A 17051-nucleotide genomic window follows, 5' to 3' on the forward strand; every position below is an offset into this window, starting at 1 on the left:
TGGTGTTCAACCTTCCCAAGTTCTCTCACGTCACCCCGCTCCTCCGCACACTCCACTGGCTTCCAGTTGAAGCTCGCATCTGCTACAAGACCATGGTGCTTGCCTACGGAGCTGTGAGGGGAACGGCACCTCCGTACCTTCAGGCTCTGATCAGTCCCTACACCCAAAGAAGGGCACTGCGTTCATCCACCTCTGGCCTGCTCGCCTCCGTACCTCTGCGGAAGCACAGTTCCCGCTCAGCCCAGTCAAAACTGTTCGCTGCTCTGGCACCCCAATGGTGGAACAAGCTCCCTCACGACGCCAGGACAGCGGAGTCAATCACCACCTTCCGGAGACACCTGAAACCCCACCTCTTTAAGGAATACCTGGGATAGGATTAAGTAATCCTTCTAAACCCCCCCACCCTCCCCCCAAAAAGATATAGATGTACTATTGTAAAGTGGTTGTTCCACTGGATATCATAAGGTGAATGCACCAATTTGTAAGTCGCTCTGGATAAGAGCGTCTGCTAAATGACGTAAATGTAAATGTAAATGTAAATGAAAGGGCTACATACACCGTTTTGGGAAGGGATCAGTGATTGAATGAGGCTTGAGTTGAGGTGCTCAGAGGCTTGACTTCAGTGCAGGACAGGATTTGACTGGGAAGACAAATAACAATAATACAACACACTACACAGTTAGACAAATGAGCTCAGAATGAGTTAGTTTAAGCAAGGAGGGAAATCATTGATCTGTAATAATGTGATTGTGTATGTGATTGACTCTACATACTGTAATGAGAGAAAATTGATAGGGGTACTCACAGTGCTTGGAGAGGAAACATTAAATGTGCCAGTGGATGAGCGGGCATATGAGACGTGGCTTCAGTTCATGTCAGGAGAGAGTTGACAATGGTAGTGGAGTGCAGCTGTCATCACCTCTCAATCAGGGAATAGGAGGGAACTTTCCTGTAAATATAAATAGCAGATACATTCCATTACAGCTGTGCCATCGTAGGTTTGAACAACAAGTTTCTCCATGAAGTTAAACACAGACTGCGCATCTCGCCCACTTGACACATCGAACTAGCCCAAGAAACTTTCCTGAATAAAGCCCTGCTCATCTACATACCTGATGATATCTGACAACTGCAAGTAGACTGGTGGCACCATAGGTCCCAGTGTGAGGGGGCCATTTTTACCCACTGGGGCCCAGAGTTTTTCATTATCTGTTAACCTAACCAGGAAAACGTTGGACCGTATAAGGTATGACAGTGATTCATCAGTAAAAAGGTTTTATAAGGGCTATGATGGGACAAGTTTTTCCTAATCAGGTCACATGGTTTTAGAAAACGGAGAAGAAAAACTCCTGGCCCCGGGGGTAGAGGGTTCTCTCGACCCAGACACAGAGACAACAACTGATAGACAATAGAACTCACAGGGCTGAGCTTGTTTTATGCATGTTTGCATCATGCAGGTCTATGCAAATTGACTCACATCTGTCATCACTATTATGTTGATTGATTAAGTCCAGTTAGTCATTTTGGATTGGAAACATATAGGCAAAAGGCTCAAATTGGGCTGGCTGTTGACGTCAACAGTGAAGAGGCGACTCCGGGATGCTGGCCTTCTAGGCAGAGTTCCTCAGTCCAGAGTCTGGCCAATTAAATTGCCCTTCTTAAGAAGGGCAAAAGAACAGACACTGGCCAGAGGAACTCTGCCTAGAAGGCCAGCATCCCGGAGTCGCCTACTTCACTGTTATGTTGAGACTGGTGTTTTGCGGGTACTATTTAATGAAGCTGCCAGTTGAGGCGTCTGTTTCTTAAACTAGACACTCCAATATACTTGTCCTCTTGATCAGTTGTGCACCGGGGCCTCCCACTCCTCTTTCTATTCTGGTTAGAGCCAGTTTGCTCTATTCTGTGAAGGGAGTAGTACACAGCGTTGTACAAGATCTTCAGTTTCTTGCATGGAATAGCCTTCATTTCTCAGAACAAGATTAGACTGACGAGTTTCAGAAAAAAGGTCTTTGTTTCTGGCCATTTTGAGCCTGTAATCAAACCCAGAAATGCTGATGCTCCAGATACTCAACTAGTCTAAAGATGGCCAGTTTAATTGCTTCTGTAATCAGAACAGTTTTCAGCTGTGCTAACATAATTGCAAATATCTCCCTGAAAAAAAAAAAATCTCAAACACTTTTTTGGTTACTTGATTCTATATGTGTTATTTCATAGTTTTGATGTCTTCACTATTATTCTACAAAATAGTCAAACTAAAGCAAAACCCTGGAATGAGGTGTGTCCAAACATTTGACTGGTAATGTATATATAAATAAAGAGAATCCATATTCCTGCTCTGACCGTAGAACGTGCCTCAAAATATCAAGGGCTCGGACAATTAATCAGAGTGCTCACTGGAGAAAAGCCTTTCTCCTGCTTTGACTCTGGGGAGAGTTTCAACAGAGCCCACTTAAAATCACACCAACATATACACAGAGAAGAGAAGCCTTACAGCTGCTCTGACTGTGGCGAAGAGTTTCTCCTGATTGGATAACTTAAAATGTCACCAGCTAATTTAATGTATTTTATTTAAACTTTATTTAACTAGGCAAGTCAGTTAAGAACAAATTCTTATTTACAATAACAGCCTGCTTTGACTCTGGGGAGAGTTTCAACAGAGCCCACTTAAAATCACACCAACATATACACAGAGAAGAGAAGCCTTACAGCTGCTCTGACTGTGGCGAAGAGTTTCTCCTGATTGGATAACTTAAAATGTCACCAGCTAATTTATTGTATTTTATTTAAACTTTATTTAACTAGGCAAGTCAGTTAAGAACAAAATCTTAATTACAATGACAGCCTACCAAAAACCAAAAGGCCTCCTGCGGGGACATGGTCTGGGATTAAAAATATAGGACAAAACACATCATGACAATAGACACAACACTACATATAGAGAGACCTAAGACAACATAGCTTGGCAGCAACACATGACAACACAGCATGGTAGCAACACATGACAGCAGCACAACATATTGTACAAATATTATTGGGCACAGACAACAGCACAGAGGGCAAGAAGGTAGAGACAACAATACATCACGCAAAGCAGCCACAACTGTCAGTAAGAGTGTCCATGATTGAGTCTTTGAATGAAGAAATTGAGATAAAACTGTCCAGTTTGAGTGTTTGTTGCAGCTCGTTCCAGTCGCTAGCTGCAGCAAACTGAAAAGAGCCCGGCCTGCCAGCACCAAGATCACCAAGGCCACCTTGAGCCTCTCGGAGGCCGTCCCGGCATGACGGGCCAGGTGGAGGTCACACTGCAGGAGAAACCCCCTACGATGAGCTGGGGTGCCGTCAAACCGCTCGGGGAGGGGAAGATCGGACCAGGTGATGTAGATGGTGGCTGGAACAACCGCGGGGAGCTGGGAAGGTGGTGGTGAAGCCTGCAGTTGGCGTACGGCCCGGAGCACCTCGTCCATGGCAGTTCCAAGGCGCTCCAGGCACGAGTTGTGGTGGCGGAGCTTCGCTCCTACAGCGGAGAGGTCGGGATGTCCTGCTGCTTCCTGTTTTCTTGGGTTGGTCATTCTGTCAGGGGTGTAGAGAGGAGGAGGCAGTCGCAGGTTTAGAACTACTGAATTTATTTAAGCACCATAGAGCAAAGCGGGACGAAATCCAAATGCTGTTGTGCTTTAAATATATCTTCAGAAACAAAAAGGCACAGGGCGAACCCAAAGTGCAAAATATAAAGTACTCAGGAAATAGTAGGAGACTCCTCTCAGGAAAACAAGTAATATTTACAATGACCGACAAAGACAAATGGCAGAGTGAGTGTATATACATACAGTGATAGAGTGGGGATTGGAACCAGGTGTGTGTAATGATGACAAGACAAGTCTGGGTTTGATGAGTGAAGGGCGTTTGCCAGCAGTAGGTTCGGCAGCAGCTGGAAGGCCGGCGACGCCGAACGCCTGAGCTGGACAGGAGCGAAGACTGGTGTGACAGTTATAAATGTAAGTAATGCTATGCCTGTATGATCTGATTTCTGAATTAAATATATTGTTGACTCTACTTTCAACTGGCCTTTAACAAATTAGTCATAACAACATGGTTTCGATGTCCTTTAAACTCCATCCTTAGCTCTGATTCAACCACAAAGGATTGAAGACAGTGGAGGCTGCTGAGGGGAGGACGGCTCATAATAACGGCTGGAAACCATGTGTTTAATGTATTTGATACCATTCCACTTATTCCGCTCCAGCCATTATCACAAGAGCGTACTCCCCAATTAAGGTGCCACCAACCTCCTGTGATTGAAGACCATGGACCTGTCTTCGGGATAAGCTGGAAAAATTGCCAAGAACCATCAGGCATGGCAAGGGCTTATTGCTGCCTTATGTTCCACAAGTAGAAAAGTAAAGTACTTTCTATAGTCATTGTCTCTAATGCTGGTAAAAGTGTGTGTAATGTCCTATTGGATGTGCAAGGACTATCAGCTAAATATTACAGTGTGACCTACACACTGCTTTCAGTGTGGCAGTCAGTGAGGTCAGAGATCACTCATCTCTTCATACAGCACAGTAAATTGAGTCCTTCAGAACCTGCTGGTGGAGCCTGGTCAGATGCTGCACAGAGGGCACCACTAGTGGAAGGGAGTCAGTTGCAAGAACCACTTCCTCTATCTTGCTATAAACCCTCTTAAGGGAAGAAGCATCTTCCTCCCGACAGATTAAAATAGATTAAAACAAAAATGTAGTTGCAGGGCAACATTTTCTGAATAGCATGTCATTGTAAATTAACAAAACAGTCGTTTATTGCCACACATTATCTTGGCAGCAAACTTGCACCTAAGCCCAATTTCTCACACAACCCACCCTTATATCTAAGCTATATTGCTTTATCTACACCCCACCATATTATTATTGATACAATCCAGTCTAGACCTTAGATATGACATTGTATTTATTAACCATGGGGTCATGCTTATTTGCAGATACATATTTTCCTTTAGAAATACATGTAGCGTGTACTTACAATAACCCTACTCTTTAAGGAGTCTAATTACCTACATGATGCATTTCTATTAATAATAAATGATAGAAACCAGGCATATCAATGGATATATGAATGGATATAACCAGGCATATCAATGGGTATAAGGATAGTTTATTAAGGATAGTTTTACAAAAACTTGTAAAGTCCTGGAGATTCAGAGTAGATCAGGGGGCATAGATCCTCCTGACATTTCCTTTTGGCCATTTTAGCTCAGGGTCCTACTCCACCCATTGATGCTGGAGCTCTTTAACTGGTTGTTAACCCATAGCTGGGGCAGTGGTTGGGTGTGTCTACTTGTCAGTGGGCATGCACATTATACCTCTGTGGCCCAATGCTGCTGGAAGATCGTAAGCAGTTTAGCCTGAGTCATTTGTATTTGTATTTATTATGGATCCCCATTAGCTTCTGCCATGGGGTCTTCCTGGTGTCCAGCAAAATTAAGGCAGTTTATACAATTTTAAAAACATTACAATACATTCACAGACTGTGTGCCCTCAGGCCCCTACTTCACCACTACCACATACTGTATATACAGTACAAAATCCATATGTACGTGTGTGTATAGTGCGTATGCTATCGTGTGTGTATGTGTGTGTATGCATGTGTCTGTGCCTATTTTTGTGTTGCTTCACAGTCCCCGTTGTTCCAGAAGGTGTTTTTTTTATCTGTTTTTTAAATCTAAATTTACTGCTTGCATGAGTTACTTGATATGGTATAGAGTTCCATGTAGTCATGGCTCTATTTAGTACTGTGCACCTTCCATAGTCTGTTCTGATCTTGGGGACTGTGAAGAGACCTCTTGTGACATGTCTTGTGGGGTATGCATGGGTGTCTGAGCTGTGCGCCAGTAATTCAAACAGACAGCTCGGTGCATTCAACATGGCAATACCTCTCATAAATACAAGGAGTGATGAAGTCAATCTCTCCTCCACTTTGAGCTAGGAGAGATTGACATGCATCTTATTAATATTAGCTCTGAACCAAATTGCAATTTTCCTAAGTCCTTTTTTGTGGCACCTGACCACACGACTGAACAGTAGTCCAGGTGCGACAAAACTAGGGCCTGTAGGACCTGCGTTGGTTGACAGTGCTATCAAGTAGGTAGAGCAGCGCCTTATCATGGACATACTTCTCTCCATCTTAGCTACTGTTGTATCAATATGACAGTTTACAAACCAGGGTAACTCCAAGCAGTTTAGTCACCTAAATTTCCAAATTATTTTTACAAGATTTAGTTGAGTTTTAGGGTTTGGTCAATGATTTGTCCCAAATACAATGCTTTTAGTTTTAGAAATATTTAGGACTATCTTATTCCTTGCCACCCATTCTGAAACTAACTGCAACTCTTTAAGTGTTGCATTCATTTCAGTCTCTGTAGTAGCTGACATGTATAGTATTGAGTCATCTGCATACATATACACTCTGGCATTCCTCAAAGCCAGTGGTATGTCATTAGTAAAGATTTTTTTTACCTGTTAGGGCTAGGGGGCAGTATTGACACAGCCGGATAAAAAACGTACCCGATTTAATCTGGTTACTACTCCTGCCCAGTAACTAGAATATGCATATAATTATTGGCTTTGGATAGAAAACACCCTAAAGTTTCTAAAACTGTTTGAATGGTGTCTGTGAGTATAACAGAACTCATATGGCAGGCCAAAACCTGAGAAGATTTCAAGCAGGAAGTGGCCTGTCTGAGAAGTAGTGTTTCATCTTGGCTCTTTTTATTGAAGACTCAGGATCTGTGCAATAACGTGACACTTCCTACGTCTTCCATAGGCTCTCAGAGCCCGGGAAAAAGCTGAACGATATCGAGGCAGGCTCTGGCTGAAACACTTTATCGCTTTTGGCAAGTGGCCACTCAGAGTACTATGGGCTTAGGCGCGTGCCTGCGTCGACCGAATGCTTTCTTTTCCTTTGTCTGTTTACCTAAACGCAGATTCCCGGTCGGAATATTATCGCTTTTTTATGAGAAAAATGGCATAAAAATTGATTTTAAACAGCGGTTGACATGCTTCCAAGTACGGTAATGGAATATTTAGAATTTTTTTGGCACGAATTGCACCATGCTCGCCACCCTTATTTACCCTTTAGGATAGTGTCTTGAACGCACGAACAAAACGCCGCTATTTGGATATAACGATGGATTATTTTGGACCAAACCAACATTTGTTATTGAAGTAGAAGTCCTGGGAGTGCATTCTGACGAAGACAACAAAGGTAATAACATTTTTCTTATAGTAAATCTGACTTTGATGAGTGCTAAACTTGCTGGGTGTCTAAATAGCTAGCCCTGTGATGCCGGGCTATCTACTGAGAATATTGCAAAATGTGCTTTCACCGAAAAGCTATTTTAAAATCGGACATATCGAGTGCATAGAGGAGTTCTGTATCTATAATTCTTAAAATAATTGTTATGCTTTTTGTGAACGTTTATCGTGAGTAATTTAGTAAATTCACCGGCAGTGTTCGGTGGGAATGCTAGTCACATGCTAGTCACATGCTAATGTAAAAAGCTGGTTTTTGATATAAATATGAACTTGATTGAACAAAACATGCATGTATTGTATAACATAATGTCCTAGGGTTGTCATCTGATGAAGATCATCAAAGGTTAGTGCTACATTTAGCTGTGGTTTGGGTTTATGTGACATTATATGCTAGCTTGAAAAATGGGTGTCTGATTATTTCTGGCTGGGTACTCTGCTGACATAATCTAATGTTTTGCTTTCGTTGTAAAGCCTTTATGAAATCGGACAGTGTGGTTAGATTAACGAGAGTCTTATCTTTAAAATGGTGTAAAATAGTCATATTTTTGAAAAATTGAAGTAATAGCATTTCTAAGGTATTTGAATAACGCGCCACAGGATTCAACTGGCTGTTGAGTAGGTGGGATGCAAGCGTCCCACCTAGCCCATAGAGGTTAAGTAATGGGCCTAGACAAATGCCCTGGGGAGTTCCTGATTCTGCCTGGATTATGTTGTCATGATAGCCAGTTACCATGTGTTGCCATGAGGAGTCACTGCAAGGGTTTTGGTAGTGGAGAGGCTACTAGCAGGGGGATCCTTAATACATCTAGTTCCAACCTGTGGCCCTTGGCTACGCACTTGACACACCACTTACCCTGTGGTAGAACCACCAACACACAACTCACAAATTAGGGATACAACATTTTTGTGCAGTGACATTTATTTTAGAAATGATACTCACTTTTGCAGCACAAGACATGATGCCAGTAGGAGGATAAGTGCAGTGGTGGAAAAAGTATCACATTCTCATACTTGAGTAAAAGTAAAGTTACCTTAAAAAATGACTCAAGTAAAAGTTAGTAAAACACTACTTGAGTAAAAGTCTAAAAGTATTTGGTTTTAAATGTACTTAAGTATGAAAAGTAAAAGTATAAATCATTTAAAATGTTTTATATTAAGCAAACCAGACGACAGGTTTTTTTTATTTACGCATAGCCAGGGGCACAGTTAAATATTCAAACGAAGCATTTGTGTTCAGTGAGTCTGCCAGATCAGAGGCAGTAGGGATGACCAGGGATGTTCTCTTGATAAGTGCATGAATTAGACCATTTTCTTGCCCTGCTAAGCATTCAAAATGTAATGAATACTTTTGGGTTTCAGGAAAAATGTAAGAAGTAAAATGTACATTATTTTCTTTAGGAATGTAGTGGAGTAAAAGTAAAAGTAGTTAAAAATATAAATAGTAAAGTACAGATACCCCAAAAAACGACTTAAGTACTTTACACCACTCGATAAGTGGTAGTATGAAGTTGGATGTAGGAGTGATGAGCATGTATTAAAATGGACAAAGAACATTTGTCCATATACAGTATCTCTTAAACTCGCTGACTTCAAATGGATATCTTTGTTTCCTCTTCCCAATGTAAGAAAACCTGCTCCCGACTCGTTTATTCTACCTTTCCGCTTTAGAGAAACCTAAAAATACTTGGTCCGCTCACACTAATTTGTCTGTGTTTCTGTGTTGCATTCTCAAATGAACATTATCTTTTTGTTCAGTCATAAGCTCTCCAATTAGTTTTATTTGATTGTCACAATTTCTTTAGGATATCAACCATGTGAGCCCATTTTACAGCTGATAATGACAGGCAATGCCAATGCAGCCATAGGCATACAGCAGTGGTTCTCAACTCCAGTTCTTGAGTACAGCACACATTTTTGTTGTAGCCCCGGACAAACATACCTGATTCAACTCATTGAGGGCCTGATGATTAGTTGACAAGTTGAATCAGGGGTGTTTGTCGGGGCTACAATAAAACTGTACTGTTAGGTGTACTCGGGGACCGTAGTTGAGAACCATTGCTCTACAGTATGATGACATTAGCCTTATGGGCATTTGCAATGCACCCCTTGACATTGTGCATCTGAAGTAGAGAATAACTATCTTATTAACTCACATATTGTTTACATATGTTCTAAATTTAAAAATGATACCAGTAGACAATGTACGAGGCTAATCATTATACTAGATTTTGTACATGCCTTGTGCTGACATGACATTGTTTAGTGCAAATCCAACCCTTGTGATCTAGTTGGGGAAATGTCTGTTAGCAGGAGAGGATGAGATCCTTAGCTTAAAACATACACACAACTACTACCACCAAGTTCAATGCCAGATACTTTTTCCCCAGCAGGTCTGAGTGGCACTTGGAGGTTCCACTGTGGTAATGAAGATGGTTTGCCTAAGATTACCACAACAATTACATTGTCTCTGCTAAATGTGTTTAAATTGTAAAAGAAAGACAATAGTTGGGCTATAAGAAGTACTTTTCATTCAATGAGGCTAGGCAAAGCAGAGATGACAAAATATTTTCCATTTCCCCCATACAACAATAGAGCATATAAAGTACAGTATGTTTAAAATATCAGCAATTGTCTTTTACACATTTCAGATTACATTATATATACTGTATATATTCATACAGTTTAATAAATCCTGTTGGGGATAGGGGGCAGTATTTGCACGGCTGGATAAAAAACGTACCCGATTTAAACTGTTTAATACTCTTGCCCAGAAACGAGAATATGCATATAATTAGTAGATTTGGATAGAAAACACTCTAAAGTTTCTAAAACTGTTTGAATGGTGTCTGTGAGTATAACAGAACTCATATGGCAGTCAAAACCCTGAGACAAATCCTAACATTAAGTGGAAATCTGATGTGTGGAATCACTTCAAGCCTTTGCCATTGAAACACACAGTGAGTTAGGATTCATTTTTCACTTCCCAAGGCTTCCACTAGATGTCAACAGTCTTTACAAAGTGGTTTGAGTGTTCTCCTGTAAAAACTGACCGAACGAGAAGGCTGTAAACTAGGTCACAGGCGGATGGCCATGTCTACTATGACGCGCATGCGTGTGGGGACCCTTTCTTTCCGAAACGTTTTATAAGACAATGCAATCGTCCGCCTTGAATATTATTGAAGTTCTGATTGAAAAAGGCAAGATTCTCTAGTCTGATAAAAACCAACTTTGGCCTGAATGCCAAGCATCATGTCTGGAGGAAACCTGGCACCATCGATACGGTGAAGCATGGTGGTCGCAGCACATGGTGGTGGCAGCATCATGTTGTGGGAATGTTTGTCCCGATGCAGGGACTTGGATATTAGTCAAGATTGAGGGAAAGATGAACGGAGCAGAGTACAGAGAGATCCTTGATGAAAACTTGCTCCGGAGTGTCAGGACCTCAGACTGGGGCGAAGTTTCACCTTCCAACAGGACAACGACCCTAAGCACACAGCCAAGACAACGCAGGAGTGGCTTCAGGACAAGTCAATGAATGTTCTTGAGTGGCCCAGCCAGAGCCCGGACTTGAACCCAATCAAACATCTCTGGAGAAACTTGAAAATAGCTGTGCAGAAATGCTCCTGACAGAGCTTGAGAGTATCTACAGAGAAGAATGGAAGGAACTCCCCAAAAATAAGTGTGGCAAGTTTGTAGCATCATACCCAAGAAGACTCAACGCTGTAACCGCTGACCCAGACGGCTGCACCTAGAAAGTGAAGCACGAATCCAGAGATATTTTCAACCATCTGTGTGTAAAAGGTTATGATGCTTACGGCTGTTGCAGTGACCGTATTACCACCATACCAGTAGTCATGGGTCATGACCGCTGTCAAATTCCACATGACTTAGGTAATCTCCTTTTCTGCACTCTGGACATGTGTTGGTAGTACCCAACTCACTAAAGACCATCAGGTCGCTAATACCCTGTTAGGCCTACTCAGTGCTCTATTGCCCCTCTAACCAAGCGGTTCCCAAATTACGGGTCACGATATGGAAATTGGGTCTTGGGAGAATTTCCAAAATCCTTAAAATCCCCAGCTGCAATAAATGCAGCCTCAGGATATGTGGTTTCCAGTTTGCATAAAGTCCAGTGAAGTTCTTTGAGGGTTGTTGTGGTATCGGCTTGATGGGGAATATACACTGCTATGACTATAACCGAAGAGAATTCTCTTGGGAGGTAATATGGTCTGCATTTGATTGTGAGGTATTCTAGGTTGGGTGAACAAAAGGACTTGAGTTTCTGTATTTTATCACATTCACACCATGAGTAGTTCATCATAAAACATACATCCCTGCCCTTCTTTAGATATTTATTCCTGTCTGTGCAATGAACTGACAACCCAACTGGCTGTACGGACTCAGACAGTGTATTCCGAGAGAGCCATGTTTCCGTGAAACAGAGTATGTTACAATCCCTGATGTTTCTGTGGAAGGGAATCCTCACTCTGAGCTTGTCAACTTTATTATCCAGAGACTGAACATTAGTGAGTAATATACTGGGAAGTGGTGGGTGGTGTGAGCGCCTCCTGAGTCGGACTAGAAGTCCACTCCGAGTACCTCTTCTCCGCCGGCGGTATTTTGGGTGAATGGGCAAGACAAAAGATTTAAGTGCCTTTGAACGGGGTATGGTAGTAGGTGCCAGGTGCACCGGTTTGAGTGTGTCAAGAACTGCAACGCTGCTGGGTTTTTCACACTAAACAGTTTCCCAAGAAAGGTCCACCACCCAAAGGACATCCTGCCAGTGGAGGCTGCTGAGGTGAGGATGGCTCATAATAATGGTTGAAACGGAGCAAATGGATTAGCATCAAACAAATGGAAACCATGTGTTTGATGTATTTTGATACCATCCCGCCTATTCTGCTCCAGCCGTTACTATGAGCCCGTCCTCCCCAATTAAGGTGCCACCAACCTCCTGTGCATCCAGCCAACTTGACACAACTGTGGGAAGCATTGAAGTCAACATGAGCCAGCATCCCTGTAGGAGGCTTTCGACACCTTGTAGTGCATACCCACCAAAATTGAGGCTGTTCTGGAGGCAAAAGGAGGTACAAATCAATATTAAGAAGGTGTTCCTAAAGTTTTGTACACTCCGTGTATGTGGGGAAGGGTATAAAACAATCACAATTTGGATATCTATGGACAGTTCTTTGAACTTCAAGGTATAGTTTCTGCTCTGACATGCACTGTCACCTTTGGGACCTCATATAGACAGGTGTTTCTTTCTCAATCTTGTCCAAACAATTGAATTGGCCACAGGTGGACTCCAATCAAGTTGTAGTGATGTCTCAAGGATGATCAAAGGAAATTAGATACACGTGAGCTTAATTTGGAGTGCCAGAGAAAAGAGGTGTGAATATTTATGTAAATGAGATATTTTTGTAGTTCAAATGTGCAAACATTTCTAAAAACATATTTTCACTTTGTCACAATGGGCTATTGTGTGTAGATGGGTGAGAATAAAATCAATTTAATCCATTTTGAATTCAGGCTGTAACGCAACAAAATGTGGAATAGGTCAAGGGGTATGAATACTTTCTAAAGGCACTGTACATAACATGAATTAAACAAAAGCATTTATTAGGTACACATGGCAGTGGCTTGCTATATAAAGCAGGCAGACAGGCATTCAGTTACTGTTCAAGTTAGAATATGCAAAACGAGTGACCTAAGCAACTTTGAACGTGGTATGATTGTCGCCGCCAGGCACGCCGGTTCCAGTATCTCAGAAACGGCCGGCCTCCTGGGCTTTTTTTTATAGTAAAAGCATTGCATGAATCTATCATCGTATTTGTAGGTACGAGACAAAAACAGCCTGTTATAAAAATGGCATGCAAATCTATGTCATTTACATATTAGGAGAATATTTTTTTAATACCACTCAAATTACTTGTTTGCAAAGAAACTGTTCCTGTTTGCAAACAATTAAATCTGAGACGTCATTAGGAATCTGAGCATGGCACTTTCAAAAGTTAGGACTACCTTTCCACCCCCAGACAGAGTAGGCCTACCAACGCAGAAAAATATAAACTTTAATGTCACGGATCCCCCCGTACTGATGCTCATTCTGTTCACCAGTTCTGGAGGTCTACGTCACCGCCTTTCTAGGCTTCATTGAACGGGATTCATTATCATCAACCCCGGACTGTCTTGTCTGATTACACACACCTGGTTCCCATTTCCCCTGATTAGTATGGTATATATGTTCCCGCTGTTCCCTCTGTCTTTGTCGGTTATTGTTCCCATGTCCATTGGTGGTGTGAGTACCTATGCATTGGTGCAGCTGTTATGCTGCGTGCTATATATATATATATATATATATTGTGTATCACGGGTATCGTCTCGTGGCGTTCAACAAGGTTAACCCTCGCTCTTTTGTTTGGGTACAGCTCAGTGTTTTTGTATACGTGTTTGTTTTGGGTGTATTAAAAAACCCTTGTGTATTCCTGTGCCTGTCTCAAATCCTTTATACCAGCGTGACATTTAACCGCTGGCTACTCTTCTTCTGTGGCTTTACCCAATGAAAGAAGGTCATCAGTGTTTGCCTGTCTGGGTTTAAACATCTTCCACTGTACATAAAGTGAATAGCTTAATCAATTGATAGTGACAGAATTAGATTACCTCCCAAGCAAAGTCAATTTTTTTGTCTCCTCGGCTATAGAAGGTTGTAGCTCAGCCTCTGAATGCCAATGATATCCCCATATGCATCGGAGTTATGTCTTTTCCTGGTATTTCACAGCTTGTTTCTAGCATAAAGCATACACCCTTAATTTGAGTCTTGGTTTTAATTTGAGTCTTGGTTGTAACTTAGCCTAACTCCCTGCCAGTGAGGGACTGTTATTTAAAGAGTGTGTGTGGTGGGTGGAGGAACTGACAGACAAATCTATCGATATAGCAGCCTATAGCCTAATTTCGTCTGTGAAATGGGTAGGCCTACCTCTTTTTCCTTAAATAAAGAAATACGCTCCAGCACAAAGCCCTCTTATTGTTAGTCTAGTCGACTTAAAATGAAGATGGTTGAAATGAATTATACCTATTTGAATTTCCCTACTTTCAGCATGAATCTGGCTTATTGTGAGGTCATTAAGTCTAAATACATAACTCTCAAATTGAACAAAACATAGGCTATACGCTAGTCCATGCACAAGATAATCAACAAATATTCAGAAGATGCCTTTGACTCCTGAACTGCCACCATAGGCCTAGCACAGCAATTACTTATCAAGCAATTACAAAGCACTTACTGATCAAAAACAAACGTTTTTGATCAGCAAGAACAGAGCAGGCAGGAGCTTTGGGTTAGAATATCCATTGCAGTGTGTAATGCAGCCTAGTTGTATTTACACTATCCCAGCAGCTAACTTAGAAATATAACATTTCTCTGTGCTTCTCTGAGCATGCACTTCGTAGTCTTTAGGCTATGGATCATTTGATTGAGACCACACTAAATAGCCTATAGGCATACTTGATCTTGTGCGCTCAGCGGAAAATCAGAGATGAGTGGCGGCATCGAGCACACATCGATATATACAGTATAGCCTGATAAGCAACTAACTAAAACACTGAGAAATATAGAAATTGTATCAATTACAAATTAACTGACCCTCTCCTGGACTAGATTAAAAAAAAATACTAAACCCGACCCTTGACTGAATTTGAAAAAACATGACCCTCCCCCATTTTCCTCCAGAAAACCCTTCTGTACATTTTTATCCATCCCTTACTACTGTTAGGGATTCTCATTCCAACGCCATGAGAGACAGTGCCACAGATTTTGTGCCATGTCGATTCAAGAGCCGTACCGGCCAGAACACATTTTTATATACGGCAGTGGTAGAGTGGAACATACTCCCGGCTGAGATAAAAACTGTTTCTGCCGGTCTCAGGTTCAAACAGTCCTACAAGGTTTGATTAATATTGATATAGCCTCCTAGCCAGGTTTAAAGCCACTCTGAGCTAGTGGAATGATAGATGTGTACTGTATTAGCTTCTCTTGTATATACAGTGCATTCAGAAAGTATTCAGAACCCTTGACTTTTTCCACATTTTGTTATGTTACAGCCTCATTGATGAGAAAAAAAAATCTTTAATTCATTTTACAATCTACACACAATACCACATAATGACAAAGCGAAAACCTAACATAACAAATGAATAACAGAAATACCTTTTACATAAGTATTCAGACCCTTTGCTATGAGTCTCGAAATTTAGCTCAGAAGCATCCTGTTTCCATTGATAATCCTTGAGTCCACCTGTGGTAAATTCAATTGACTTGACAAGGCACACACCTGTCTATATACATACACTACCGTTCAAAAGTTTGGGGTCACTTAGAAATGTCCTTGTTTTTTAAATAAAAGCATCATTTTTGTCCATTAAAATAACATAAAATTGATCAGAAATACAGTGTAGACATTGTTAATGTTGTAAATTACTATTGTAGCTAGAAACGGCAGATTTTTTAATGGAACATCTACAGTTGAAGTCGGAAGTTTACATACACCTTAGCCAAATACATTTAAACTCAGTTTTTCACAATTCCTGACATTTAATACTAGTAAAAATTCCCTGTCTTAGGTCAGTTAGGATCACCACTTCATTTTAAGAATGTGAAATGTCAGAATAATAGTTGAGAGAATGATTTATTTCAGCTTTAATTTCTTTCATCACATTCGTAGTGGATCAGAACTTCACATACACTCAATTAGTATTTGGTAGCATTTCCTTTAAATTGTTTAACTTGGGTCAAACGTTTCAGGTAGACTTCCACATGCTTCCCACAATAAGTTGGGTGAATTTTGGCCCATTACTCCTGACAGAACTGGTGTAACTGAGTCAGGTTTGTAGGCCTCCTTGCTCGCACATGCTTTTTCAGTTCTGTCCACAAATTTTCTATAGGATTGAGGTCATGGCTTTGTGATGGCCACTCCAATACCTTGACTTTGTTGTCCTTAAGTCATTTTGCCACAACTTTGGAAGTATGCTTGGGGTCATTGTCCATTTGGAAGACCCATTTGTGACCAAGCTGTAACTTCCTGACTGATGTCTTGAGATGTTGCTTCAATATATCTACATAATTTCCCCTTCCTCATGAAGCCATCTATTTTGTGAAGTGCACCAGTCCCCCCTGCAGCAAAGCACCCCCACAACATGATGCTGCCACCCCCGTGCTTCACGGTTGGGATGGTGTTCTTCGGGCTTTCAAGCCTCCCCCTTTTTCCTCCAAACATAACGATGGTCATTATGGCCAAACAGTTCTATTTTTGTTTCATCAGACCAGAGGACATTTCTCCAAAAATTACGATCTTTGTCCCCATGTGCAGTTGCAAACCGTAGTCTGGCTTTTTTATGGCGGTTTTGGGGCAGTGGCTTCTTCCTTGCTGAGCGGCCTTTCAGGTTATGTCGATATAGGACACGTTTTACTGTGGATATAGATACTTTTGTACCTGTATCCTCCAGCATCTCCACAAGGTCCTTTGCTGTTGTTCTGGGATTGATTTGCACTTTTCGCACCAAAGTACGTTCATCCCTAGGAGACAGAACGCGTCTCCTTCCTGAGCGGTATGATGGCTGCGTGGTCCCATGGTGTTTATACTTGCATGCTATTGTTTGTACAGATGAATGTGGTACCTTCAGGTGTTTGGAAATTGCTCCCAAGGATGAACCAGACTTGTGGAGGTCTACAATTTGTTTTCTGAGGTC

At 41.6% G+C, this 17051-nt stretch overlaps 1 protein-coding gene across 1 annotated transcript in view; it reads right to left on the bottom strand.

Moving 5' to 3' along the window:
* Positions 1–429: 429 nt before the first annotated feature.
* LOC106607643 (MAP/microtubule affinity-regulating kinase 3) overlaps positions 430–17051 on the bottom strand; it is a 217383-nt gene continuing 200761 nt past the window's right edge. The window contains exons 16-17 of the transcript XR_006770269.2: positions 806–949; positions 430–640 (exon numbers count right to left, since the gene is read on the bottom strand). The gene's annotated coding sequence lies outside the window, so the exon portion shown is untranslated. The remainder of the gene's footprint in view (positions 641–805; positions 950–17051) is intronic.

This window comes from Salmo salar, chromosome 06 (genome assembly GCF_965601325.2).
Source record: "Salmo salar chromosome 06, fSalSal1, whole genome shotgun sequence".
In the NCBI taxonomy this organism is placed as follows: domain Eukaryota; kingdom Metazoa; phylum Chordata; class Actinopteri; order Salmoniformes; family Salmonidae; genus Salmo; species Salmo salar.